At 37.4% G+C, this 27,442-nt stretch overlaps 1 protein-coding gene and 1 pseudogene across 3 annotated transcripts in view; one reads left to right on the forward strand and one right to left on the reverse strand.

The window, feature by feature from the left end:
* LYPLAL1 (lysophospholipase like 1) overlaps positions 1 to 27,442 on the reverse strand; it is a 90,949-nt gene that overhangs the window by 16,242 nt on the left and 47,265 nt on the right. For 2 of the 3 annotated variants that reach the window (XR_005836319.1, XR_005836317.1), the window contains exon 6: positions 22,176 to 22,233. The gene's annotated coding sequence lies outside the window, so the exon portion shown is untranslated. Of the gene's footprint in view, positions 1 to 4,288; positions 4,437 to 22,175; positions 22,234 to 27,442 lie in introns of those variants that run through there. The other variant, XR_005836318.1, reaches the window with a different exon arrangement.
* Positions 21,334 to 21,529, forward strand: LOC121104106 (annotated as a pseudogene).

Raw genomic sequence — 27,442 nt, forward strand, 5'->3', positions numbered from 1 at the left:
ACTAAGTGGCCTTCATGCCCCGAAGCAAACACAAAATCGAATATTCTACATTGAATTCCTTCCCCGTGCAAAATCGACCAGCCCCCACAGTGGCTGAAATAATCACACAATGTCCGAATTCACGGGCCAGAATGACGTGGCCTCAGCAACTTCCATCGTTAACATTTCAGCAGCTTTAATTCCGTGCACCTTTTACAATTTGGTATCTTCTTCTCCAGAAATGGAGAAGAAACATGAAGTTGGATAGGCCAGGAGCTTTCACTGGTGTGAGAATGTGTATTCAAAATGTAAAGAATATAGATACTTAGGTCAGCACCTAAACGTAAAGCCGTCGGTTAATTTAGGTTTTCAAATCTGCCTCTCTCATCTCACAGAGAGCCAGGGGTGCGCACAGATCTCCTGCATGAGTCTATAAAGCAAACCTCATCACTGAGTGTGTCAGAGCCCAGAGATTTATTATAAAGTGATATATTTTCAAAGAGCAGCACAAAGAGTCTTTTAACACTGCATTTGTCAGAGACCTTGCCGACATCAAACAGATGCTTTTCACTTGGACCACTCGACTCTTAAACTTCAATGTTTCATATGGTAAGTGATTGGAAACTTGGGAGCCATGAAGTAATACTTTTCTCTGATTTGGAAAATTTGACTCTTTAACAATGAAACTTTAGATGCATATTAAGAATTACTTTGAGAAGTGGTATAGTGTTTTCTTTATAGAGAGACTATCATTGGGTCCAGTGATATCACTCTTTCAGAGATAGAAAAAAATCTCTAAAATTGATTTCATGTTAACAAGAGGCTTTTTTTTTAAACCCTCTACCCTTTCTCCCCTTTACTCACCTACATGTCTCCTTGATTTCTTCTAAAAATCAAATAAGCACTACATGCCTGAGGCTTCAATAAAAGCCTTCTAACATGGGTCATTTGATTTTTGGCCTTAAAAAATAAATCATATGCCAGAAGTTGGATTACTATCATGCCACATTCTTGAGTAAACATGGTGCCCCTCCTCTGCTGAGGCTGTTGCCAATGTTTATAATTTTGCAAACATCTTAACCCAGATGCAATGAGCTGGTTATATGGAGCTTTCCTGGTTACCAATCACACTATAAACCACAAAAAACAGGCAAACTAGACGAAGCAAAGCCCAGATTTGGTTTATGACCCCACTCAACTTTTTGTCCAACCAACTCTACTCCATCTTGAGCTGGATCATAAGGGAAAGAGCTATTGCTTTTGGATTTAAGAAGTCTGTGGTGCCTGACATTCCTAATGCACAGGGGGAACAGCTGGGCCACCCAACATGATCTTAAACCTGTACCATAAATAATGGAGCACAAACTAGAACTTTCCCAAGTAAAGACCGTGTGACTTTCACTTGACAGATGTTCCTTTATGAGATTTTTACATTGCACTTTTTTATTTAACAAATAAAGCAGAACTTCTTTAGTTTGGATTCTATTACTCGTTCTTCAGGGGCAAAGACTGAACTAAATGGAATTAATACTTACCAGCTCTGATGTCCTAGAAAGTGTGACACAGTATCTCAAAAATTTGCTTTTGCTTAAGAAGTTATCACTTATTATTCAAAAGGAAAAATCTATTGTTGAACATTTCTTGTACTGGGCCTGCTGTTAGCTGCTTTTTAAAAATAGGTCTTATGTAAGAATCAATACAGTCCTGTTAGAGAGGAAACAAGGTCAGGGAAGATGGTTTACTGTGCGCATGATCACATCGCGATGGACCCCGAGTTCTGACCTAGGTGTGCCTCACTTTATCAAAAATGTAAATTAGGGTTAAGCCTACTTATAAGTTAGGCATTCGTTTGCATAAAGGAAGGGAGTTTTGGTGTCAGTCATCCCAAGCTGAGGCAGTAACACGGGAGTCATAGGGAGGAGGGTTGATGTTCAGGGAAGCAGTAAATAATACTCTTTTCTTTCCCTCTCACGTTCAGATACATTTAAGAAATCAGACCCAGATGGAGATGAAAATATCAGCTTTATTCCTGATAAGGCCAATTGGATAACATGACTTTAGATCGCTTGATGAAAGGGACTTGCTCCTCCATTTCAACTCAAGACCTTGGGCTAGCCTGCCTATGGAAACATCCAGATCTAGAGTAGAATTCCTGCCTCAAATCGATTGGGGGCTCACCCAAGTGTGGATCAGTTCCATTCAATTGACAAATACCGACCATGGATGTCATCCACCAATTAGATCACTCAAGCCTCCTTCAGGAGCAAATAAGAGATGAGCAAGGTGCCCAAAGTGCTGCACTAACAGAAGTGTTTCCCTGAACCAGGACGCAGAGGGAAAAGCAGTTTCTTCTCAACAATCTCTGGCACTTTCTTTTCTTAACCATTAAACCTAAAATAAACCAGAGGTATGACTAGCCACCACGCCACCGCACGCACGCACGCGCACACACACTTCGTCAGGATACTCCAGCTCCTGTCCTCATGAACCCCTAACCCCTCTTGTGTATGCACCTCATTTTACAGTGTGTGGTTCAGATTTTGTTACCAGGGAGCGCTGACATGGGTCAAAGTTTGTACTAATCACACTAACTCCAAGACTGCTTCTATCCTGGGATGCACACTCTGTCTTTATTCCCTATCTCAGATTCTGTTGAGCTATGTAGTTCAATACAGCTCGCTAGAGCCAAGGCGTAAAACAAGATGATGCAATAATGGATTCTCTGGTTCTACACAGCCAATCAACATAGACATGCCTCGAATTTGAGTAAAAAGTTTATTCTGTTATCAAATCTGCAGGAAATAATTGAAGTAAAAATGTCCTTGCTCTAAGTTAAAATGCAGTGGAATGTAAGTTCACAGTCATTAAATCTGAAAACCATCACCTCCCCCCCCCCACCAATTTATCACTGTCACTCCAGCACCTGGGTAGAACTGGGATTCCCTCAGCAACTACAGCTGAGCATGGCTGAAGCTCCTTTAGGACTCCAGAAGTCGAGCGATCTAAAACATCCTGGGATGTTAATCCTCTCTACCCAGTGAATTCAAATGCTTCCAAGTTGTAACTTGATTGCCCCTTTTTACCCTGTGATTCTGAAACTGTAAAGTGATACTGAAGAGCTCTCTCAAGATCTAAACCTAAGTGAACGAATGAATAATATATTTATGGCAAATAAAACTTCTAAGAACTGTATCATGGCTGTTCTAGTGGCCTCTGTATGGAATTATAGGAACAGTAAAACAAGACTCTCAGGGACATTTTCTCCACAGAAAATGTATCAGCTGGGGAATCCCCTTTCCCACGTCCCTCATTGAAAGAGCTTTTGATGCTTTTGAGGCCTTGCCTCTCGGGACTTCTCCCTCCACCATGTGCTCCACAAGGCAGAATTCCTTCTCTAACTTGGAATTTTCCAGGGCTTAAATAATTTATGCTACGTTAATGGCAGAAGTTGGGTAATTCTATTCAGGAGGTATCCTCCCACCAGACCCACTTCTAACCTAGACCCACTCTGTGAATCATTGCCCTGCCTGGCTTGCCTTGTGGTGTTTTTACTTCCCTGTGTCTTCCTGTATGTTTCTTTTTGGGTCTGTTTCTTTGGAGGCATAAGCAATAACTGCTTCCCCCTTACTATCACCATGTCACCACAAAGGTCCCTTAACAACGTTTAATCTTCAAGGGCTGGTTTTCCAATTGCACTTACTGACTCTACCAGTAACTTTATAAGGTTGCCTATCACTAGCTTCCTGATGATGGTTCCTCTAGGGGAATTCTTTTCAGTCTGGTCTCTGAGATCTTGCCTGTCTTCTTCTGGTAAATTTCTTTGAGCCTTGATTCATTCTTTCTGAAAAAGGAGTAATTAAAATCCGTCTTCTCCCTCCCCACATTTTTATTTTTTTAAGTAGCTACACCTGGGTATGTTTTCCCTTTCCAAAATTCTAGCCCATACTATCAGATATCATTTGCTTTGTTATATCTGCCTCACTGGCCTAAAAATCTCAACATTCCTCCTAAGGAAATCTCCTTCTTCTAGCTTAATGAAGCTGGTCTTCCTTCATTATGCTTTCAGTCTACTGCTCCATTGCTCCTTTCTGATAGTAAGATGGAAGTATAAGTCTTTTTTTTAAATTGATTTATTTATTTGAAAGAGAGAGCGGGGGTGGGGTGTGTGGGCAGAGGGAGAGAGAGAAATCAAGCAGACTTCACGCTGAGCCTGGAGCTTGACTTGGGGCTCCATCTCACGACCCTGAGATTACAACCTGAGCTGAAACCAAGAGTCAGAGGCTTAACCAACTGCACCATTCAGGTGCCACAAAAGTATAAGTCTGAAGACAGTCTATTTCTTGTTCATTTTATGATCAAAATTGATTCCTAGAAAATAGGGTTCCAGACATCGGGCTTTTCAATCTTCCCCTTTGCTTCTGGGTTTGCACAAATTTTATTGTTTCTTTGCTCCAATCCTAAAAAACAAACATTTCCATTAATTTTTATTCATTTGTAAATAAAATCCATCAGCCTTCCATGGGTATTCGGTTAGCTTGGGCTGTTGTAGCAAATTCTAGAGTTCAAGCCATAGGTGGTTTAAGCAACAAAAGTTTATTCCTCACAGTTCTAGGGGTTACAAGTCCAAGTTCAGAATGCCTGCATGGGCAGATTCTGGTGAGAACCTTCTTCCTGGCTTATAGCTGGCTGTTTATCTTCTTGCTTTATCCTCACAGAGAAGAGACAGAGAGACAGACCGAGACAAATAGAGGTACAGAGAAAGAGAGAGGCAGACACAGAGAGAGATCTGATCTCTTTTCTTATGAGGACACTAGTACAATTGTGAGGCTCTACCTTCATAACGTCATCTAAACCTAATTACCCCCCAAAGGCCTCACTTCCAAATCCCATCATATGGGGGATTAGGACTCCAACATATGAATCTGGGGGGTGGATTATAAACATTTGGTTCATAGCAGTGGATGAAGCCAATCCTTACCTCTCTAAAATCCAAAGCTGTGATCAGACCACATGTAATTAATAAGTATAAATCCCTCTTGGGACCATATGTTTAGGGAGCACAAAGCCTGAAGTCAAAGTATGTGACTCCAAGAGGCCAGCACACTGTCCCATCAATTCTCTTCTCTGTCCCTGATTGCTTTTGTAAAGAGGGCTAAAACGTGACACAGCCGGGCTAGCCCCACCTGCAGATGTCTGGTCTGACCCACACTGGTGCTCCTTAGTCCACACGGGACTAGATGCTTTCACAGTATAAAGTCCCAAACTGCAGATCTGATGGAGAAAAACTGTACATGCAACAAAAAATTGTTCTGCCAAATTCCCTTTTAATTTCCACTGCTACTTGTCCATCTCTAAATAACTGGTGAAAATCATGAGATTTTAGTTTGAGAACTATATTAATTTGTTTTTACAGCAATACTTAGTTTTGACAACAAATCCTTACTGATTTATTTCCTTAATGTATTGTTATATCCCTCTTCTTCCTCATGGATGTATTCATATTTTTTTCTACGGTAATATTTTCTAACAGTTTTTATAGATAGACTCATTTGGGATCAATTTTATAGGGACTACATGCCCTCAATCAGTATATAGTGATGCAGCAGAGACTGGCAAACCATAATTAAAATCTCCCATTCAGTAAAAAAAGAGCGGAAGGTGAGGTGCCTGGGTGGCTCAGTCGTTAAGCGTCTGCCTTCAGCCCAGGGCATGATCCCAGGGTCCTGGGATCGAGCCCCGCTTCGGGCTCCCTACTCCCCTGAGAGCCTGCTTCTTCCTCTCCTACTCCCTCTGCTTGTGTTCCCTCTCTCGCTGGCTGTGTCTCTCTCTGTCAAATAAATAAATAAATAAAATCTTTAAAAAAATATAAAAAGAAAAGAAAGAAAGAGCGGAAGGTACATGACAATTACTATTCCGTAGCAATGATGAAATCCAGCAAGGCAGGCATTGTGAAGGTCCCAACTCAAAGTTCTCTGAATAGACCCTGCTTCCATTCGCTGGAAGGGGGTACTTTGTCTGTTGTTCTCCATGGCCCCTGGCTCTGCTCTCCAGTATGTTCTTCGTGGTCTATTTTTCTCCTTGGACTTATTGGAGGTAGACATTAGGGGAAGCCTAGGGTTGATGCAAGTCCATGTTCATGGTTCTCTGGCAATCCAGTTCCTGCAGAAACTTGGTAGGCTTCTCTATAGAGGGTCAGAGCAAACATGGCTGTATGGGAATCTGTGGCCCAGAGCTGGGTGTTATATGCAACTAATGAATCGTTGAACACTACATCAAAAACTAATAATGTACTATATGCTGACTAATTGAACATAGTAATAAAAAATTTTAATTTAATTTTAAAAAATTAAAAAAAAATTAGTAAGCTTTTGACCTATTTGACCTATATTCAGTTGGTCCTAGTTCAGTGGAACTTGTCAATAACCATAACTAATGTTCTTTTCCAGATAAAGTCCTTAGATTGCTATACTTCACTTCCTCTTTCTGATGCCCTTGTCTCTCAACTTAATAGTGATTATTTTAAGACTACAGGAAACCATGAGTGTGAAAACCATATTTTAAAAATTTCATCTTAGCCCCCAAATAAAAAGTTCCTAATCCCCTAAGAAAAGATGAATTGTTTTCTGGCCAAAGCAAGGAGTAACAACTTGAACTGGTTTTAAATCCATCCTACTTAATCAATGACAACCTTGCATCTGTAATCATACTTTGAAAGCCAATCAACAGCACCCTCGCTCCAGTGCACACCCTTCTGAAAGCCAGTCAACAACAGTCTTATTCATTTTATAACTAAAGATCAATCTCCACCTTCTGTTTCTGAAAGCCTGCCAGTTCCTGGCTTCCCCAAATCCTGTGTACCTGAGGCCAGTCTCTGCTCATGGACTATACATATCTTACAAGTATAGCTCTCCTCTTCTTAACAAGCAATAAATTCAGGGCTTTGTTTGCTTATTTGTTTCAGATCGTAAGCAATGATCTCTTCTATTGACAGTTATTAGCCACCTTATGAAATGGAAAAGTTTTACTGAACCAACGTGGCTCAAAAGTCCCATCTTTTATTCTTCGAGTTCTAAATGTAACTGGATTTTACAGCTCAAGAACGCTACAAATTTCTAGCCATCCTGTCTGCTTTGTTTCTGCAAAGCTCAGGTCCAACTGCTATACTAAGTAACCCTATAATTTAGGCTTTTGTTTCACCATCAACCCCATCTGATACAAACTTTTCTGTATGTCAAGGTAATTAAAACTAGACTGTTATAATCAACCATCTCCAAACCTCAATGGATGATACAATAAAATCACACTTATCACTTGTGTCGGAGTCTTATGTAGGTTCAACGAGTTCTCCTTGGTAGTTGTCCTCTAAGAGGAAACTCAGGGATCCAGGATTCTCCTATCTTTGTGATTTACTATCATGGATATCTTCACTTCTAGTTATGTCAACATCATGAAAGATCTTAAGGCACATTCTAAGGATCAGGCCTAGAAGTGATGAACATCACTGATGCCCACATTTCATTGGGGAAGGGTTATGTAATCTTCTTTAATGAACAGGAAGAGAGAACAGAATTTGAAACATCTAAGCAGTCTTACCACAAAACACTATCATTTTTTTTTTAAGTTCTTTAGGGTCAACCAGTTTTCTCTCTGTATCCAATAAATATTACTTGAACTATTGAGTACAATTCATTGGAAAACAATAAAATTTATAAGGACTTACTTCTGAAATATTCAGTTTGGGGAATTTGGCTTCTATAATTTAAAATCATAGAGAGCAAAAAGTTATTTTCACTTAATTTCCATCTTGATATTATAGTTCTGTTTATATTTTAACAATGTTTTCAAATAACCTTAAATGGAAACAATAATTAGTCTATACGCAAATACACTTATGAATTTGTGCATGTGAACATGTCCCAGCTTAAGCACTTGGGGCATAGTTGTGCCACTGTACAAAGAATTTTTGCTCAGATACATTTCGCAGGAAATCTTTTAAAGTCATGTAAAATTCTAGGTCTACCATTATGTCATGAACAGTTTCATTTTAAAGTTATACCTTGATAATTCTAAGGGTTTCTCTATACTTGTTTAAAAACACATAGTTTCAATATGCACACATTTATAAATTCTATTTCCTCTAGGCTGTTTCCATGGCACATTTCACTAATTTCCTAACACTGCCAATTCTTAGGTCCAGAAAGATATACAAAGGAACTAGTAATATCAGAGTTTTCCAGCAGTGATTCTTTCACAACTGCATTATGAAAACCACACCAACACACAACTGTAGTGCAGTATGTTACAGAATCCAGTTTATATTTTTCCATATGTTTCAAAACCAGGACCTAAAGATTTCATAGTACATCAAATTGTCTTTTCCCACTTGCAGTCATTGTTTGAAAAGTGCTTAATGATATTGGAAAAATTGTGACCCTTTTCTTTGCCCTAGTAAAAAATATTTTATCTTAACGAATCTTCTGCAATCCATTGATTACTGTCTGGTGAGTAAGGAAAAGCCCAGTGATCATATCAAAATGAGCAACTGAACATATTTAATTATAATTATTGGATTAAGTGCCTATGGGGAAAATGTGGTAAGTTAACTTTATTCCAGGCCTAAGTATGAAGAGTTAAAATATTATGATGTATTCTAGAAGCATACTTGAAGAATTGCCAAGATTTCCATTATAATCCTAACCTGTCAGGAGTTTATATTCTGTCACATTTTGTTTGGCTATAAATTGGAATATAATATGTAAATCTCACTTTTAAGTTTAGACTTTATCATTTTAAGATTATTACATGTGCTAGCATAAGAAAACACACACACACACACACACACACACACACGGTCCATATTGCAAGTCGCAAAAGCACTTCTGTGACAAAATCCTTTTTTTATACTGAAAAATAGTGTTTCTCTGATAAAGGGAACTTCATTGCCATCTTGACCAACTCCCCAAACTGGCTTCACACTTCTGGCCTCTCTATCTACTTCTGGAATCCCATCTAGTCATCTATTTACTCATTTACTAATTCAACACAGAGAAACTGAGCACTTACTAAGTGCCAGGAGCTGTGTTGAATGCTGGAAATACAATCAGAGCAAGTAGGTAGCAGAGGCAACACACATGGTAACCGTGTGCCTGGGCTTTATGCGGATAGCTTCTATTCAATTCTCTGTACTCCCACTTATTTTATAATTTCCTAATGTATCAACTGGAAATAATAATGCATTTCATGTCATGGTTCCTGACACATAGTAAACTCTGAATGAATGCTAGCTATTATTATCTGACAGTCTTCCTGGCTGGGCCAGGAACACAGCAGTTAAGACACAAATAAAAAGATAAAGTAATTCTCCTGATGGATTACTTTCCTGGGCCAGAGCCTCATCTGTACATAATCCACACATATTTGAACACCTTCTCAAGGTTATTCACTCTAGACTCAATATAACATCTGCCATATTCGTCTCTTTCTCTTCTTTAATTTCTGTTTGAATTTGTATAGACAATGACTAGAACATTTTTATCTAGATAATGGTAATGAGATTATACATTCATCTTCATACTCCAATTATTTTGCCTTTTTTAAGATTTTTAATTATTTATTTGAGAGAGAGGGAGTGTGAGTGAGAGAGAGCACAAGTTGGGGGCAGAGGGGCAGAAGGAGAGGGCGAAGCAGACTCCCCACTGAGCAGGGACCCACCCCCAACGTGGGGCTCGATCCCAGAACCCTGAGACCATGACCGAACCAAAGGCTGATGCTTAACCAACTGAGCACCCCAGGCACCCCAATTGTCTTGTTTGATATTAAGCTTATTTTTTAAATGGCTAATAAAAAATTAAATGAGATGAAGTTTACATTGTTATTTATCTGTGCTGGTATAGGTAAAATAGGACCTTATTTTATTTTACTGAATTTCTGTGATATTCTCAACATTGTATAGCAGATAGTATGGACTAAGTCTGCAGTAGTTCAAGATTTTGCCTCAAAAGCTAAACAAATGCTCTATATTTGGGTTATTAGCTACAAATTTGCTTATGGAAGCAATTCTTCCTCAACATGGCACATGAAGTCCAGAACAACATTCCTCAGGCAAACAAAATGGTATTCTGAAGGGAGGAGTACTCTGAAGCGTTCATCACAGAAACAAATGCACTGAGGTCGGTCAAGTTTTTAGAAATCATCTTGTCTGCTGCTGTCATTTTGAACTTGAGGAAGCTAAGGCAGAGGGATGGGAGTGATTTGCCAAAGGCCATACAGTTAATAACATTATCTAGAAGCCAGGTCTACAGATTCTCATTCATACCTCTATTCATTCATTTTTCATTCACTCAGTTCATCCATTCAGTAAATACATGTTGAGCAACTTTTATGTGTAAGGAATTGTGATAGATTCTGGGGAGAAAGTAATAAATAAGATAGTTCTGCCCTAATACAGCATACACTGTGAGGCATGGGGGTGTTGTGGCTGGGCAGGTGCACAGAATATTAAGCAAGGAATTACAACACAGGTGAAATGAAGGAGGAAGTACAGGTGTAATGAGAAAACCCAGAAGAAGCCCAATTCAGTCTTGGTGCTCCAAAGCTTCATGGAGGAAACGAAGACTAAGCTGAAATCTTGCCGAGCCGGGGGTGGGGGTGGGGTGGGGTGGGGGTGGAGACAGAGAAAGAAAGGGGAAGAGAGAAGGCAGAGAGAGAAAAGAGTAGTAGAAAGTTTATGGTCAAACTGGACCCAACAGGAAGATAACTAATATAACTCTATATAAAACAGAGACATCACCACTGCTCTGATAAAGCCATATGTTGTAATTACTAATACTGTCAATGTCACGAAGCACAATACCCCATCATCTAATAAAAGGTGTCGACACAATCTTTGGTAACTGTAGTAAGCTTAGCTTCTCCCTACCACTTCTTTCTCCCACACATAAGGTCTGAGTCTTTGTTAAGAGCAACAGCTTAAAAAAAGAAAAAAAAAAAAAAGAAAAAAAAAAGAGCTACAGTGTGGTCAATAAAATCCACAAAATAATGTTACTTGGGAAAAAAAAAGATAATTTTCTGTCCTACTGGAAAGAACATATAAAATAATGAAATTTGAAGCTTATAAAATACGTATTTTGTTCCACTGATGATTTATGTAGCATAATACCTCACTCAAAATTTTCTTAACCTCAATTGTAGTAGGGAATTCCCAATGGGTGTACGTATCCATTTGTGCTAACCTGATTTTTTATGTTGCTTTAGCCACTAATTTCCTCTATGTTCAAAATACTCAGTTAACACAGCATTACTTTCTATACAGCATTTTCTGTGAACCCATATAGTTTTAGGTGTTAAAAGAAAAAAACTAAAAAGTGCTTTCTCCTATATTCAAGTGGCATTTCCTTGATTTTAAAGTTCATAGAAAGTTCAAGTGGGTTATTCAACTATAATTCTGTTCAATATTTTGGTACTTTACACTATCACAGAAGACTAGGGAAGCTTGGAAGCGTATGTTACTAGGTATTGTTACTAGGGTTATATGAATGAATGGACTATTTTGGTGGAGACTCATAAAGTGATATTTTTTTATTTATTAGGAGATTGCCTTAATGGTAGGTGTTCGATAAAGGTTTTGAATGAATGAATGAATGTCTATAAGTGAATGTATGAAATTAAGAGGAGGCCTGATGTAGATAACTAAAACCATGCAGGTATTTTTAAGATAAACCTTCAAACAAAATAGAGGCATCATTACTTGCTTTGAGGTAACAGTGATTGCTGTAATTATTAATCTGGCAATGTCTTGAATCTTAGTATCCCGTTATCCGATCAAATGTGTTGAACAAAACCGTGGTAACTGTTGAAAACTTTGCCTCACCCTTTTTTCTCCCCGCAGGAAACCACATCTTCTCACGTCCAACACCCTAGACAGTAAGAGCAGTCCCCTGCCTGAAAGAATCTTGCGCTCCTAAATGGATAGAATCCAGACACACACACTAGTGGATGACTTCAATCATCCCACACGGGACCCATATAGTACACATTTTCCTCTTTTTTTTTTAAATTTTTAATGTCCATATGTTTGTTTGGCTGGAAACCAAGTTTCATTATATGCTCCTATTATTCCGCCATATAACAATTTTATTTATAGGCCATTCGCCTAAGAACTGATTTCTTTGATAGAAAGGTCACTAATGCTGATTTAAGCTCACTATAATGAAAACAATATTGTTGGAAGTCCAAACAAATGTCGAACCCCAGAGCCATGCCTTGGTCTTTTCCCTGATAATGGGACTTCCCAACGTCAACCTATTCTCTTGGCTTCCTACATAAATGTGCAGAAGGTAGGCAGGAACTTTATTAAATGCTGGCAATTCGTATATAAAACAAGTATGGTGTACTTACTCTCCACATTGGCTTTGAGAAGTCTCCCTGATGCCAAGACTCTACTTGAATTCAGAGGCTCACACCCATAATGAATATGTCTTAGAAAACCATGTAGGAAGTAGGTCATTTTACTTGTGACTGTGCTATGCGTACACAGACACAGTAGGGATGGCAAACTGGATTTCTGGGCTACTTTTCAAAAACATCTTTGGTCAAGTCACACATAAGGCTGAACATAAAATAGATTGTCTGAAATATTAAAAGTGCATTGATGTCAAGTCAGATCCTGGCCTATTTTCCCCACACTGATCCTTAGGTAATTAGATTATGCTCTGTAAACAAAGGCTTGGCTTGACAACTTCACTTTCTCATTCAGTGTGGTCTGGTAGTGATCAAAGATGCCTCAGTATTAACTTTAGAAAGTGTACATTCTCTGTGAAAGAAGTTTTGTGTTTCAAGAATGTCACCTTTATGTTTTCAGATGTTTACATTTTTGCTTACAGATGTAGCCACGAGGAAATGCATCAGTCAATGTGTGATTTAATGGTGTGGTTATTTCAACCTCTGCAAAGTGTCTTTTCAGCCGTCTAAAACCATATGTTTAGCAGTCATGCCCTGATAGCATTTTAATTAAATTAATCTTTTCCTCAGGACATCTTAGTCAAAGTGAATTACGATGTATACAAATGAGAGACCTTTTGTTACATTATATAAGGACCACAAAGAAAGCCAGTGTGAAAAATTAATACCTTTAAAAAGTCCTTTTGAGTGACTTTGATCTTTATCACATTCTTATTTTTATCGAGTACAAAGATAAAGAAATGAGTAATCTTAAACATGTCCAGAAAAGATACAACTCTCATTTTCCCTCCCAACTCGAGGCTGGATATTCCAGCATCCATGATCCGTTTGCAAATACACCCTCTCTTAGAGACTCCACAATACGCCCTCAACGAATGTTCCTATGTGATATCAATACCAGTTCAGTAATCAAATGTTGTGTTTGACAAAGGAATCTAATAAAAGATATTTCAATAATTAGTAAGAATTCTACAAGAAGAGGATGACGGATGTCTCTGACTCTTTCTTGCAGTGGGCAGGAAAGACAGACCACAGAGTTGAGTTATAAACAGTTACTCACAGAGGAGAAATCACTTTTTTTCTACTTTAATGTGCAGATTTTCATGATCATTTTGTATAACTTACAATATTCACTAATTTAAGATTTATAACATTTCTGATTATCTTCAGTTTATCCATTGTGGATAAGTAAATGTAGGACTCTTCTGCGAGTTTGCTTNNNNGATTAGGGAAAGAAACTATTCTTTAAGGAAGTTCTCTATAGAGATGTATTTATACTTTTTTAGACTCTTCACTATTTTACTGAATCAATAACTTGTGCATAAAATTCTATCTACTAAATATAAGGTCTGGTATATTATTACTTTCTTTTCCAAAGTTCAAAGCAATTTTTTAAAGATTTATTTATTTATGTCATAGAGGGAACGCATGCATGCCAGTAGGATAGGGGGAGAGGGAGAGGGAGAGAAGCAGACTGCTGAGCACGGAGCTTGACGTGGGGCTCAATCTCATGACCCTGAGATCATGACCTGAGCTGAAATCAAGAGTCAGAAGCTTAACCAAGCCACCCAGCTGCTCCAAAAGTTCAAAACAATTTTGATTTGAAGCAAAAACATTTTGATTTGAAGAAAGTAATAATTATAGTAATAGCAGCACTATACTAGTACTTTTTTTGTTCTAGGCTGTGTATTGGGAACTCAGCAAACTCACATCAATTCATCTTCAAAACAATCTTATAAGATTTACATATTTGCCTCTCCTTAAGACAGAGGACCCAGGAACTAGAACGTTCAGCAACCTTGGCTTAGCATGGTAATGCTTAGTATGGTCAAACCTTAGTTTGACTGACCCCGGAGGTGACAGGTTTTTTCCCCACTGTATTCTTTTCTGCTTTCCCCCAAAACTTGCCACGTCTCTTCTTTGGAAGGCTTATCACAGCTCCTGTCCCCTTATATACAGCAGTAATTACAGGCAGAGATTATCACTCCCTTGGAAAGCATTTTTTCATTGTATCTGATTGCATTTTGTTACACTGGTTTAAAAAAAATGCAGTAAAAATAATGTAACATTTACCATCTTAACTATTTTAAGGGTTCAATAGTGTTAATTATATTCACACTGGTGTGCAACCCATCTCCAGACTTTTTCATCTTGCAAAATTGAAACTCTACATCCATTAAATAACTCCCCATTACCCTCTCTCCCACCCCTGGGGGGAACCACTGTTCTACTTTGTTTTGTGAATTTGATTATCCTGATGCCTCACTGAAGAGGAATCATACAGTATTTGTTGTTTTATGACTGACTTATTTTACTTAGTATAATGTCCGCAAGGTTCATCCAGGTTGTAGCATATGTTAGAATTTTCTTCCTTTTTTTTTTCTTTTTTTAAAAAAGTAGTTTATTGGGAAGAATTTATTTAGAAATTCACCCATAGTAAAGTTACATTTTAAAACTATATGAGGCTTAAATTGGATAACAGTATTATTGAAGTATAAATTTATGTAATGTACACAAAATTTAGAACAGATTCAGTATTTTTAATAATAATTTTTTATTATATTTTCTTCCTTTTAATATTCCATTTTACATATACCCCACATTTGTTTATCTGTCCATCCATCAAGAGATATTTCAGTTGTCTCACCTTTTGGCTACTGTAAAGAACGCTACTACAGATGTGGACATACAAATATCTGAGACCCTGCTCGCCAATTCTTCTGGTTATATACTCAGAAGGAGAATCGCTAGATCATAAAGTACATCTATTTTTAATTTTCCGAGGAACTGTCATACTGTTTTCCACAGCAGCCGTATCGTTTTACATTTGCAGCCACAGTGCACAAAGGGTCCGTTTTCGCCATGTCCTTGCCAACACTTGCTTTTTTTAATAGCCATCTTAATGGGTATAGGGTGATTACTCACTTTTGATTTGCATTTCCCGAACGACTAGTGATGTTAAGTATCTTTTCACGGGTTTGTTGACCATTTGTATATCTTCTCTGAGAAATGTCTAACCCCTTTGTCCAATTTTTAGTCTTTGTTGTTGTTGAGTTGTAGCTCTTTATATATTGTGACATTAACTGCTTCTGAGACATATACTTTGCACATATTTTCTCCTATTCCACAGGTTGCCTTTTCACTTTGTTGACTATGTCCTATGATGTACAGACGTTTTTAATTTTTATATAGTCCAATCTATCTATATTTGGCTTTATTGCCTATGCTTTCGATGTGCAAGAATCCATTGCCAAATGAAATGTCATGAAGCTTTCCCCTATGTTTTCTTCTAGAATTTTGTAGTTTAGCTATTATGTTTAGATCTTTGCTCTATTTTGAGTTAATTTTGTCTACGATGTAACATAAGGGTCCAACTTCATGCTACACTATTTTTTTTAAAAGTATGTGTTTAAATGAATTGTAGTGAGGCTATTTGACCTTGAGCATTACTGTTGAGTTACAGAATTGCTAAGTCATCTGACACAAAGGATACCACCTCATTCCGAATCTATGTAGTAAATATCTCCCTAAAACTTCACAGACCTAAGATGATATAGGTAATATGTGCTTATTTAAAAGGAAGGGTGTTTGTTTCTGAAACAAATACATGATGACAGCTAAGAAATTAAAATTTAAAATTTCAAGGGAGGGAAAACTTATATCCTGAAAACTTATGTCCAGTTTTAGGGGAATAACCATAACCATGCAGTTAGAAACACACATAATTTCAATTACACGTGTAATTGAACATATGTATAATGTCATGAAACAGTGTCAGGAAAATTCTGTACTATTTTCTATTGTGTATCATGGGGAACATAAGAAAAACCTCTATTTCTGAATGAACTTCAAATTTAGGGAAAATAAGGCAGCTGGTATATGCCACATAGAAATAATTACACATACAAATTTGTGGATGTTTGACATAGCCTTTACCCTTGTGTGAACACATACGTAGTGGCCCATAGATATTGACGTTGAACACGTAAGGGAAGCAAGCCAAGCTTGTCAAGGAATGCCAGATAGTCTGCAAAAAATTGGTGCAGACAAAACACCAGTCTGGTTGGATCTCCCCAGAGAGTGTTTTTCCCATCTGTTTAAAAAATGATGATCCTTTTTATTTTTATATCTTGTAGCTTTGGTGGTGGCATTAAAAAAATTACAAAAGTTTAATAATGAACATTTTCTATCATTTACTAGTGACATTTGTCTTCTAAAACACCTATCTACAAATAAATACACACATAAACATATATGTACACATATACACAATGTAATATATGTAATTAATATTTTAATAATATAAATATGTAATATATACTGTATATGTAATATATATTGCATACATATGTATGTTTTTAATTTGTATGTTTTCATGAATATATTTATATATTCAAGCAAGTCTCTTCTTAACGGAAAACACTAATATTTTCAGTCCAGAGAACCTAAATGAAGATACCATGGGTTTTTGACATCTTCATATTTTTGTATTGTTTTAGAGTTTAGGACAGTTATTTCCACTGCTTACAATCACAGTGTTTGATGTTTCAATGCTCTCCTCTAACATGTTTCAAACAACCCTTTCTACATTCTCACCATCTGGATCTCATCCCCATGCATGCAAGATATTCACCCACGTGGCCCTCCATCTGTACGAAATTGTTAAGGGACCCTAAGGATGATTTACTTAAAATTCCAAGCATTTCAATATACTGGCAAGAGGGACTAATTTAAAAGTAGAATTATGTTTCTTTAGAAATGCCCTATACAAGTTAGCTGTCATTGTTAGTGGTTTTATTAGCTATTTTCAAGGACTTCTATAACTAAATTTTGACAAGTAATTTCTTAAAAGGGCCTCTAAAATGACTTCTGGATCAAAACTGTGTCCACTTGGGTGGGTAGCCGAGTGGGACTCTGTGGGTATGGCATAAATATGGGATTGGAATTTGCCCTGGCATGATTATCCTGCAGAATTCAGCTCCTCATCTAAAACTGCCCTTTGTGAAAACAACTTCCCACCAGCACCCTACAAAGTTTCTTTGCACCAATGCATGGGAACTGAAACTGAGCAAACGTGGATCCCTGCTGAGCACTTCGATAACATTTCAGGCATCACAAGCCAGCTGAGGTAACTGAATGAAGTTAAAGGAGACACAGAGCCAGATTATTACAGTTGAGGACTGGAAGTCATCTGCTAAACTGTAATTACAATTACGCTTAAGATTTTTAATGACATGAAATTCATTTCATACATATTTTACTTAGGTTTTTCTTTTAGACACTATTGAAAATAATATGGTTAAGACAATACAATTCTAACTAACCTAATTTTCTTTTGACCAATGGATTGACGTTGCTAAATCAATTAAATAGCAGCAAGAACCTACTTGGCAGTTACTAAGTGACTGAATGGTGCAAGTAATTCAAGTCTATTCTTGCTTTCAAAATGGCCTCCATACACAACGGTTCATGGATAGTTCGTAAGAGCAAACTTGGAAAAGTTAGCTGTAATACTGATTCAGATAATTGCCGGAAGGAAAAACAACAGAGGAATCTCCTGGACAATGAAACATGACTTCTCCATAACATTCTGATGAGTTAAAATCCTGATGTGATTCAAATGTCTTAGCAGTTATACAATACTGTTCACATGTTGTTTGCTTGAGGTTCATTTTTATTTTTATTAACATTTCAAATTTAGTTTATAAGTCTTGTGACACAAATAGTGGTCCCTGCTTAGTTCTTATGATTATTTTGGTATTTACCTACACATCTCTGAATAGCATGTTTTTAACTATTTTTTTTTAATTTTTTGGTTTTAGATTTTATCATCTTCTCAGTAGGGAAGAGTGGATTTCCTTTTCTTTTATATGTGCTTTCTCCTGTCACTGTTCCTACCACACACAATATACTTCCCTTCTTTCCATCCCTATTTTCCATCTGTCTACCTGCCTATTAACCATCTGTCTATCTGCCTCTTTATCTCCTTCCTTTCCTCCCCCGATCTGTTTTTTTTTCTCTTTGTCTATGTCTCCACTCTCTGTGTTTCTTTCCCTATGTATGTGTGTACTTTTGAGTAACATTGTATTTTTTCAATGATTACTGCTTATCTTATTACAAATATGTAAACTCTATTCAGAGCCAAGATATGTAATATTCCATGATTACATTTCTTTTTTTTTTTTTCTTTAAGATTTTATTTATTTATTTGACAGAGAGACAGCCAGCGAGAGAGGGAACACAAGCAGGGGGAGTGGGAGAGGAAGAAGCAGGCTCTCAGCAGAGGAGCCTGATGAGGGGATGGATCCCAGAACACCGGGATCACTCCCTGAGCCGAAGGCAGACGCTTAACGACTGAGCTACCCGGGCGCCCCTCCATGATTACATTTCTTTATATAACTTGTGTCCCTGGAATTAATAATTACCTTATTTTATTTGTTTTTTTTTTTGAGACAAGGATAGAGCTTTATTGAAATTGTGTTCAGACAACCAAACAGCCACTTGAAAAATACGATAATAAAATTGGACCACAGTCAGAAATAAAGTCTAAATGGATTAGAGATCTAAATGTAAACAATGAAACTATACAATGGGTGGATTCCTTTTAGCCTGAGTGTGAGAAGAAGCTTTTATTTTTTTAAAATTTTTTTATTATAATAATATTTTTAAATTATGTTAGTCACCATACAGTACATCCCTGGTTTTTGATGTAAAGTTCAATGATTCATTAGTTGCATATAACACCCAGTGCACCATGCAATACGTGCCCTCCTTACTACCCATCACCAGCCTATCCCATTCCCCTACCCCCCTCCCCTCTGAAGCCCTCAGTTTGTTTCTCAGAGTCCATAGTCTCTCATGCTTCATTCCCCCTTCTGATTATCCCCTTTTTCTTTATCCCTTTCTTCTCCTACTGATCTTCCTAGTTCTTATGTTCCATAGATGAGAGAAACCATATAATTGTCTTTCTCTGCTCGACTTATTTCACTTAGCATTATCTCCTCCAGTGCTGTCCATGTTGCAGCAAACGTTGAGAAATCATTCTTTTTGATAGCTGAGTAATATTCCATTGTATATATGGACCACATCTTCTTAATCCAGTCATCTGTTGAAGGGCATCTCGGCTCCTTCCACGATTTAGCTATTGTGGACAATGCTGCTATGAACATTGGGGTGCATATGGCCCTTCTCTTCACTATGTCTGTATCTTTGGGGTAAATACCCAGTAGTGCAATGGCTGGATCATAGGGTAGCTCAATTTTTAACTTTTTAAGGGACCTCCACACTGTTTTCCAGAGTGGCTGTACCAACTTGCATTCCCACCAACAATGTAGGAGGGATCCCCTTTCTCCACATCCTCTCCAACAATTGTTGTTTCTTGCCTTGTCTATTTTTGCCATTCTAACTGGCGTAAGGTGGTATCTCAGTGTGGTTTTGATTTGAATTTCCCTGATGGCTAATGATTTTGAACATTTTTTCATGTGTCTGTTAGCCATTTGTATGTCTTCATTGGAAAAGTGTCTGTTCATATCTTCTGCCCATTTTATGATTTGTTTATTTGTTTCTTGTGTATTGAGTTTGAGAAGTTCTTTGTAGATCTTGGATACCAGTCTTTTATCTGTAGTGTCATTTGCAAATATCTTCTCCCATTTCGTGGGCTGCCTCTTAGTTTTTTTGACTGTTTCCTTGGCTGTGCAGAAGCTTTTTATCTTGATGAAGGCCCACAAGTTCATTTTTTCTTTTGTTTCTCTTGCCTTTGGAGATATGTCTTGAAAAAGTCTGCTGTGGCTGATGTCAAAGAGGTTGCTGCCTATGCTCTCCTCTAGGATTTTGATGGGTTCCTATCTCACATTGAGGTCTTTCATCCATTTGGAGTTTATCTTTGTGTATTGTGTGAGCGAGTGGTCAAGTTTCATTCTTTTGCATGTAGCTGTCCAATTTTTCCAGCACCATTTATTGAAGAGATTTTTTTTCCACTGGATGTTTTTTCCTGCTTTATCAAAGATCAGTTGCCCAAAGAGCCGAGGGTCCATTTCTGGGCTCTCTATTCTGTTCCATTGGTCTATGTGTCTGTTTTTGTGCCAGTACCATGCTGTCTTTGTGATCACAGCTTTGTAGTACAACTTGAAATCCGGCATTGTGATGCCCCCAGCTTTGTTTTTCCTTTTCAACACTTCCTTGGCGATTTGTAGCCTTTTCTGGTTCCACACAAATTTAAGGGCTGTTTGTTCCAGTTCTTTCAAAAATGTCATTGGTATTTTGATCAGGATAGCTTTGAAAGTGTAGATTGCTCTGGGTAGCATGGACATTTTAACTATGTTAATTCTTCCAATCCATGAGCATGGAATATTTTTCCATCTTTTTGTGTCTTCTTCAATGTCTTTCAAGAGTGATTTGTAGTTTCTAGAATATAGGTCCTTTACGTCTCTGGTTAAGTTAATTCCAAGATAACGTATGGTTTTTGGTGCTATTGTAAATGGGATGGATTCCCTAATTTCTCTTTCTTCAGTCTCACTGTTCGTGTATAGAAATGCAACTGATTTCTGAGTATTGATTTTGTATCCCGCCACATTACTGAATTGCTCTATAACTTCTAGTAGTTTGGGGTGGATTCTTTTGGGTTTTCCATATAGAGTATCATGTCATCTGTGAAGAGCGACATTTTGACTTCTTCTTTGCTGATTTGGATACCTTTTATCCCTTTTTGTTGTCTGATTGCTGTTGCAAGGACTTCTAGTACTACGTTGAATAAAAACGGCGAGAGTGGGCATCCTTGTCGTGTTCCTGATCTTAAGGGAAAGGCTTCCAGCTTTTCCCCATTGAGAATGATATTTGCTGTAGGCTTTTCATAGATGGTTTTTATGAGATTGAGGAATGTACCCTCTATCCCTACACAAGACTATACTTTCAGGAATCATTTCTATAGTTTGTTACCTTATTTTATTTGTTTCACATGAGATGTACTCACCACTAATTCAAACCCCTGTCTCTCCTATCTGAACAAGAAATTAGCACCTTTCTTTAGAATGGGTGATTTCTCAGGCTTGGAATTTCTGGCAAAATACCTAGATAGTAGGAAAGTCTCTTCTAATATATTGTTAACATTTACTAACTAGTGTATTTTCTGTCTCTCACAATAGGCTGGAAGCTCCATGAGGGCAAGAACCATATCTTGGTTGTTCCGCTCTGTAAGCCTAGCACATGCTGTGGCCCTTGGCCCAGAGAACTCACTCAACAAATATTTATGGCATGGAATGTAATGGTTACATAATACTGTAACTCCCTGAAGCTAAATTACCTTAAAAAGCCTCTGTTTCAAAGAAAAATCTATCACGTTTTATTTACATAGCTAAAAAAGCCATTGGCGTGGCAGTCCTCCTAACAACATCAGTTTGTCCTAAAAATAAATTTAAATTTCACCTTTTAAAAATACTTCCAACCTTCGAAGGAGAATTTTGCACTCTTCAAAAATCTGTTTGTGTAGTTAGAAGACTTTGATGGTATTGGTTTCAGGGCAAAGGATCCGACCAATATCTAGATTCCAAATAGTTAAAGATACATTTACTAGCTGGGTGGCCTTGGACAGATAAGTTAATTCATTTTGTGCCTTAGTTTACTCACATATAAAATGGGGATAATTATGGTACTTACCTCAGAAGATTGTTGTGAAGATTAAAAGAGCTAAAAGTGTTTAGAAATGTACTTGAAAAAAAAAATACTGCCAGATAACTACTTACCACAGAGATACACTGAGGTATGTGTCCCATTCTTGAAGGTTGGGGAACATTCATGTAACTATAGTAAAGAAAATAACAAATTAAATTACATCATGTGGGGAAAGCAATCCTATATATCTCAGGTGATGAACTGTAGTGATCGATGCCCCTTAAGAAGAAAGTTTTTTACTACCGTGGGTATGCCAGGACTTTTTGTTGCCTCCTGGGCATACATTTTCTTTCCAACTTCCTCCTTCCTGGCAGAACCCAGTTTCATTCAGGTATCTGCTCCCCACAGAGCCACACGCATCATGAGAAGGTGATCCTATCCCCAGCTCTAGGGAATGGACCCTGATTTGACAAAGCCAATCATGATAACCCCACTTCTTTTCTCTTGCCAACGACTGGTTTAGAAATAGGCATGTGAACCAAGTCTGGACAATAACACGTGAGAGGGTGGTCTTCTGGGGACCTTTAAGGCAGGTTTCTCACTCAGAAGAAAAAGCCAGAAAAACAGACGGTGTTTCTTATTATTCTTGATGATGTTGTATCTGAATGTAATGCCTGGAACTGCCGAGGCCATCAGAAGCCATAAGGACTGACACCACAGCCAGCTCTTGGGATGGCAGTGCCAAGGGACGGAAGGAACTTGGGTCCCCAACAGCCTGCTTGCACAGCAGAGGACACTTTGCTTAGAGCTTGCCCAACCTGTGGACTTCTTGTTACGTGAAGCAATACATTTATTTCTTCATTCAGTTTGAGTCTGCTATAAGCTAAGTGTTTGTGGCTCCCCCATCAAATTCATATGTGGAAATCCTAATGCCCAATGTGATAATATTAAGAGATGGGACCTATGGGAGGTGATTAGGACATGAGGGAGGAACCTTCATGAATGGGATTTGTGTTCTTTCAAAAGAAGCTCTAGAGTGATTCCCTCGTCCCTCCCACAATGGAGGACACAGCCAGAAGTCATTAGTCTGCAACCCGGAAGAAGATCTCCACCAGAACCTGACCATGCTGGCACATTGATCTTGAACTTCCAGTGTCCAGAACTGTGAGAATACATTTCTGTTGTTTATAAGCCACCCAGTCTGTGGTATTTTGTTATTACAGTCCTAATGGACTAAGACAGAGTCTGTGTTTTCTATTACATGCTGTTCCAAAGCATCCAAACTGATAAAATGTCCTTTTAAAATAGCCATTAAGGAGTAAGTTATTATTTAGTTAAACATATACTGTTCTCCTTTAAGAAAACCATATCATGGAGAAAGAGTGATACAATAACACTTTCCCTTTTCTTCTATAAGGTGTCAAAATCCAAAGATTATTTTTTAATGTCATTCTTCAACCAATTATTTTCATTGCCAAGTCCTATACAATCTAAAAACATTCTTGTGGCACTTTTCCAAAGCCACGTTGTACAGCAAAAGTTTCCATTTAGAGTATAAGTTTCTTCTCAAATGGGACACACTAAATTTAAAGAAGAGTGGCTGTTCAAAGTGCAAGACTATGAAAGCCTCAACACCATAATCGACCAAAATGAACCCAAAAATGCAAAAGTAGCATTGCAAATGTTAGTACTTAAAAGTAGGAAAAAGCCCAAGTTCATTTCACAAGCTAAGAAATATTAGCCAGGAAAAATATAATTTAGGTCAGAATCAAAACACACCAGAATCAACACCCAGCTCCTGTTTTTGAAAGAGTAAAGCAGAGTGGCAGGAAGTAAGTTAAGGTAATTCTGGAAAGTCTTCTGACCTCCTTTAATTCAGATTTAGATTTCCTCTCATGGAGGAACAGACGTGCCACTAGAATGTAAGCTCCTTCAGGGTAGGAATTTCTGTCTGTGTGGTCAAGCACCCTATCCTAACACTGAAAATAATATTCAATGAATGCTCATTGAATTAATAAATACATATTTTGTAACCATGGTAGAATTGGGCCCCTGTGAAAGACTACGATGCTTGAAAAAAGATAGACAAGTGAGGATATTTTCTCGTGCCATGCCTTCTCTGTGGTGTGAGGATGCACTGTTTGGTGCTCTGGCAGCCATTCTGTGACCATAGAATGACAAGTGTCAGGAAAAAAAGTCAATATGCTGGGGATGGCAGAGTGAACAGATGAAAAAGTCTGGGTCTTTAATGATAGTGTTGGACAGCTATACCAAAACTGAGAACACTTTTCCTCCAACTCTCTTCTGTGAGGTTAGAAACTGTTTTTACCATTTAAGTCATAGTTTCTCAGGTTTTCTGCAACCATATCACTCTGTCCTAACAACTTTCACTTTGAATATGTTTCTGACAAGTGAGAAGCTATTTCATTATTGTACCTATCTCTCCTTCAAGGTAAGAAATTTAGGAAAGATAAACATTCAGTTGGGCAGGCAAGAGAAATGCAAAAGCCTAAAATAAGGCTGTGCCAATGAATAGTGGGGATTATAAAAGAAGGGGTCATAAGAAACAGGTCAGAGATGCACTCAACAGAACCTGGGGATTAGATTTAGGAAGATTAAGGTGAAAGGGAGATAAAAAAGGATTCTATCATTCCTTGTTTGTGGTACTGGGAGGAAAGCTGCCCTCTTAGCTATAGTAAGATGAACAATAGGAATAGGAGTAGAATTAGGGGAAATGATGATCAGGTTATCTACCCTGGAGTTGGTGCTCATGGGATATCAACAATATCAGTGAGAAGATACCTAGCAAGTCATTGGAAAATCTGGTCTTGTATTCAAAAATAAAATTGGGTGTCTCAGTTGTCAATATGTGAATCAGACACATAGATGGGAGTGTTTGACAATTTCCGTGGTGTAAAGATTCCCACCGTGGGCATTTTCAAGCTACCGGTGGTTTAACAACCAATTTGCAAAATTTCTGAAAATGTTACAATTGGGAGTCTGTAAAACTGGCTCTAAAACAACTCAGGAGTAGAACTATCACTATTATTAGGATTGGAGGTACATGAATAAACTCATTTTATATATATATATATATGTGTGTGTGTGTGTGTGTGTGTGTATTCTCTCTATATGTATGTATATTCCATATATATTCTAAATTTTATGTATATATGGATTCATACAATATAAATATATGGACATAATACAGACTACATAAGGATAATATATAACAATACAAATACATAATATAGACTATGCATAAATATACATAAGTATAGTTGTAAATGTGTGTGTATGAATATTCATACATTTATCCCCAGTTTTTCCCCGCTGAGGGCCTGGGAACTGCAATACCCCGAAAGAATAAGTCTACCTAGTGCTCCATTAATTGGAGCCAGAAGTCCTTGGAGAAGTGATTGATTCAGAGATTGGGCAACAAAAGTACAAGATAAGCCTGATATATTTTTTTGAACTGTAAAATATTGCAATTTTCAGAGAATGAAAGGGACACATAAAAATGACACCAAAGCCAACTCAAAGAGGCTCCAAATCACCAATTCTGGGATAATGTCAGTATCAAAAAAATATTTACAACATATTACTGTGACATGTTACAACCCACTGAATAAAATATGAAGCCATGAGTTGATTCTGATGTAAGTAAACAAATTAAAACTTTTATGAAAAATTAGAACCCAACAGACTCTTAATCAGGAAACAAACTGCGGGTTGCTGGAAGGGGTGGGGTGGGGGATGGGGTAACTGGGTGATGGACAATAAGAAGGGTATATGATATGAGTACTGGGTATTATATAAGACTGATGAATCACCGATCTCTACCTCTGAAACTAATAATACATTATATGTTAATTAATTGAATTTAAATTTAAAAAGTTGATGTATATTAACTTTATAAAATAAAGCTGACATTGTTCTTCAAAATAAATAATTAAAAAAAAAAGAATTAGATATTACCAGAGTCTCAAAGAACCTCATCACAAAATACTTACTAATTTCAAAAAAGAAAAGGATAACTTTATAGTGAATAATTCTTTATAAAGTGAAGTAATCATATTGATAAAATGATCAAAGTGAACATTTTTAGTAATGAGATAAATTGAAACCATGACTCACTTGATAGGATACAATGAAAAGTATATATCATCACTTCTATATTTCTGCACGAGAAGAATTAAATATAATCATAAGGAAATATCAGAAAAATCCAGTTTACAAAAATAACTGGCCTAAAAGCTGGACTAAACGTGTTAAGGTAATGCAAGTCAAAGAAAGACTGAAAAATTGCTCTAGACCAAAGGCAACTAAAGAAACTTAACAACTTAATACAGTGTATGATCTGGCATGGACTGTTGTGCTATAAAGGATATAATTGAACATTTGGCAAAAGCTCAATGGGGATCTAATCTAATGAGGATTGGATAGCAGTAATGCATTATTTTGAATTTCTTATTATGGTTGTAGCATAGAACTTTAGAATGTTCCTCTTTATGGGAAATACACACCAAAGTATTAAAATATGATAAGGCATTTTGTTGGCAATTTTTTTGCAAATAGTTCAGAAAAAAAAAACTTATTTGTACTATACTTACAACTGGTTTTTATATACATTTAAACTTTAAAAAAATATGCACCAGTATATCCTACCTTTCTAGTTGTTATAACTCAACTATAAGATACTAAATTAGTTTTACAAGTTAACTACTTCATTGTACATAATATTTTAACTCAATGAAACTATTTTTTTCTATATGATTTTAAACTTTCTCCTAGTTAATTCACATTCCTCGTTACATATATTCTTATACCAACCATCAAAAGTAGCTTGGAAATTACCTGCCCTGTTGTTTGGATAGAGAAAACGAGGCAAAAATAGCTCAGTAATCATCATTCACTAATAGACAATTAATTGCTGAATATTCATGTCACGGAAGACACCACATAAAGTGCCATCACATGTATCTCAGAGCTGTCAGCAACAAAGCTGGACCAGAATTTCAGGTCATCTGATATCCACCCTGTGTTTTCTAATGACTTGTTATCCCAGTGAGGTTCCCCATGAGCCGCCAACTTCATTCAGTTGATAGTGGCTCTTGGAGTGCTGTGCTGAGAAGGAAGAATCTACCTGGCTCCTTAGGGAAGAATGCCTTGCTTGATGACCCATATCTGCAGGAGGTTGCGTGGGGAGCAGAATGCATACTGGTGGGTTTTGTTGTTGTTTGTTTGCTGTTTTTTCCCATCTTGACTGCAAAATGTTGTCTTTTTAAACATTAAATCTAACCTCAGGGGAAGCTAACATGGAAGACAGGACCACATTCCTGGAGTCTTATAAAAGAAGTTCCAAAGAGTATCCAAAAAAATCTTAGATAAGAAGTCA

This window comes from Ursus maritimus, unplaced genomic scaffold (assembly GCF_017311325.1).
Source record: "Ursus maritimus isolate PB19 unplaced genomic scaffold, ASM1731132v1 scaffold_2, whole genome shotgun sequence".
In the NCBI taxonomy this organism is placed as follows: Eukaryota; Metazoa; Chordata; class Mammalia; order Carnivora; family Ursidae; genus Ursus; species Ursus maritimus.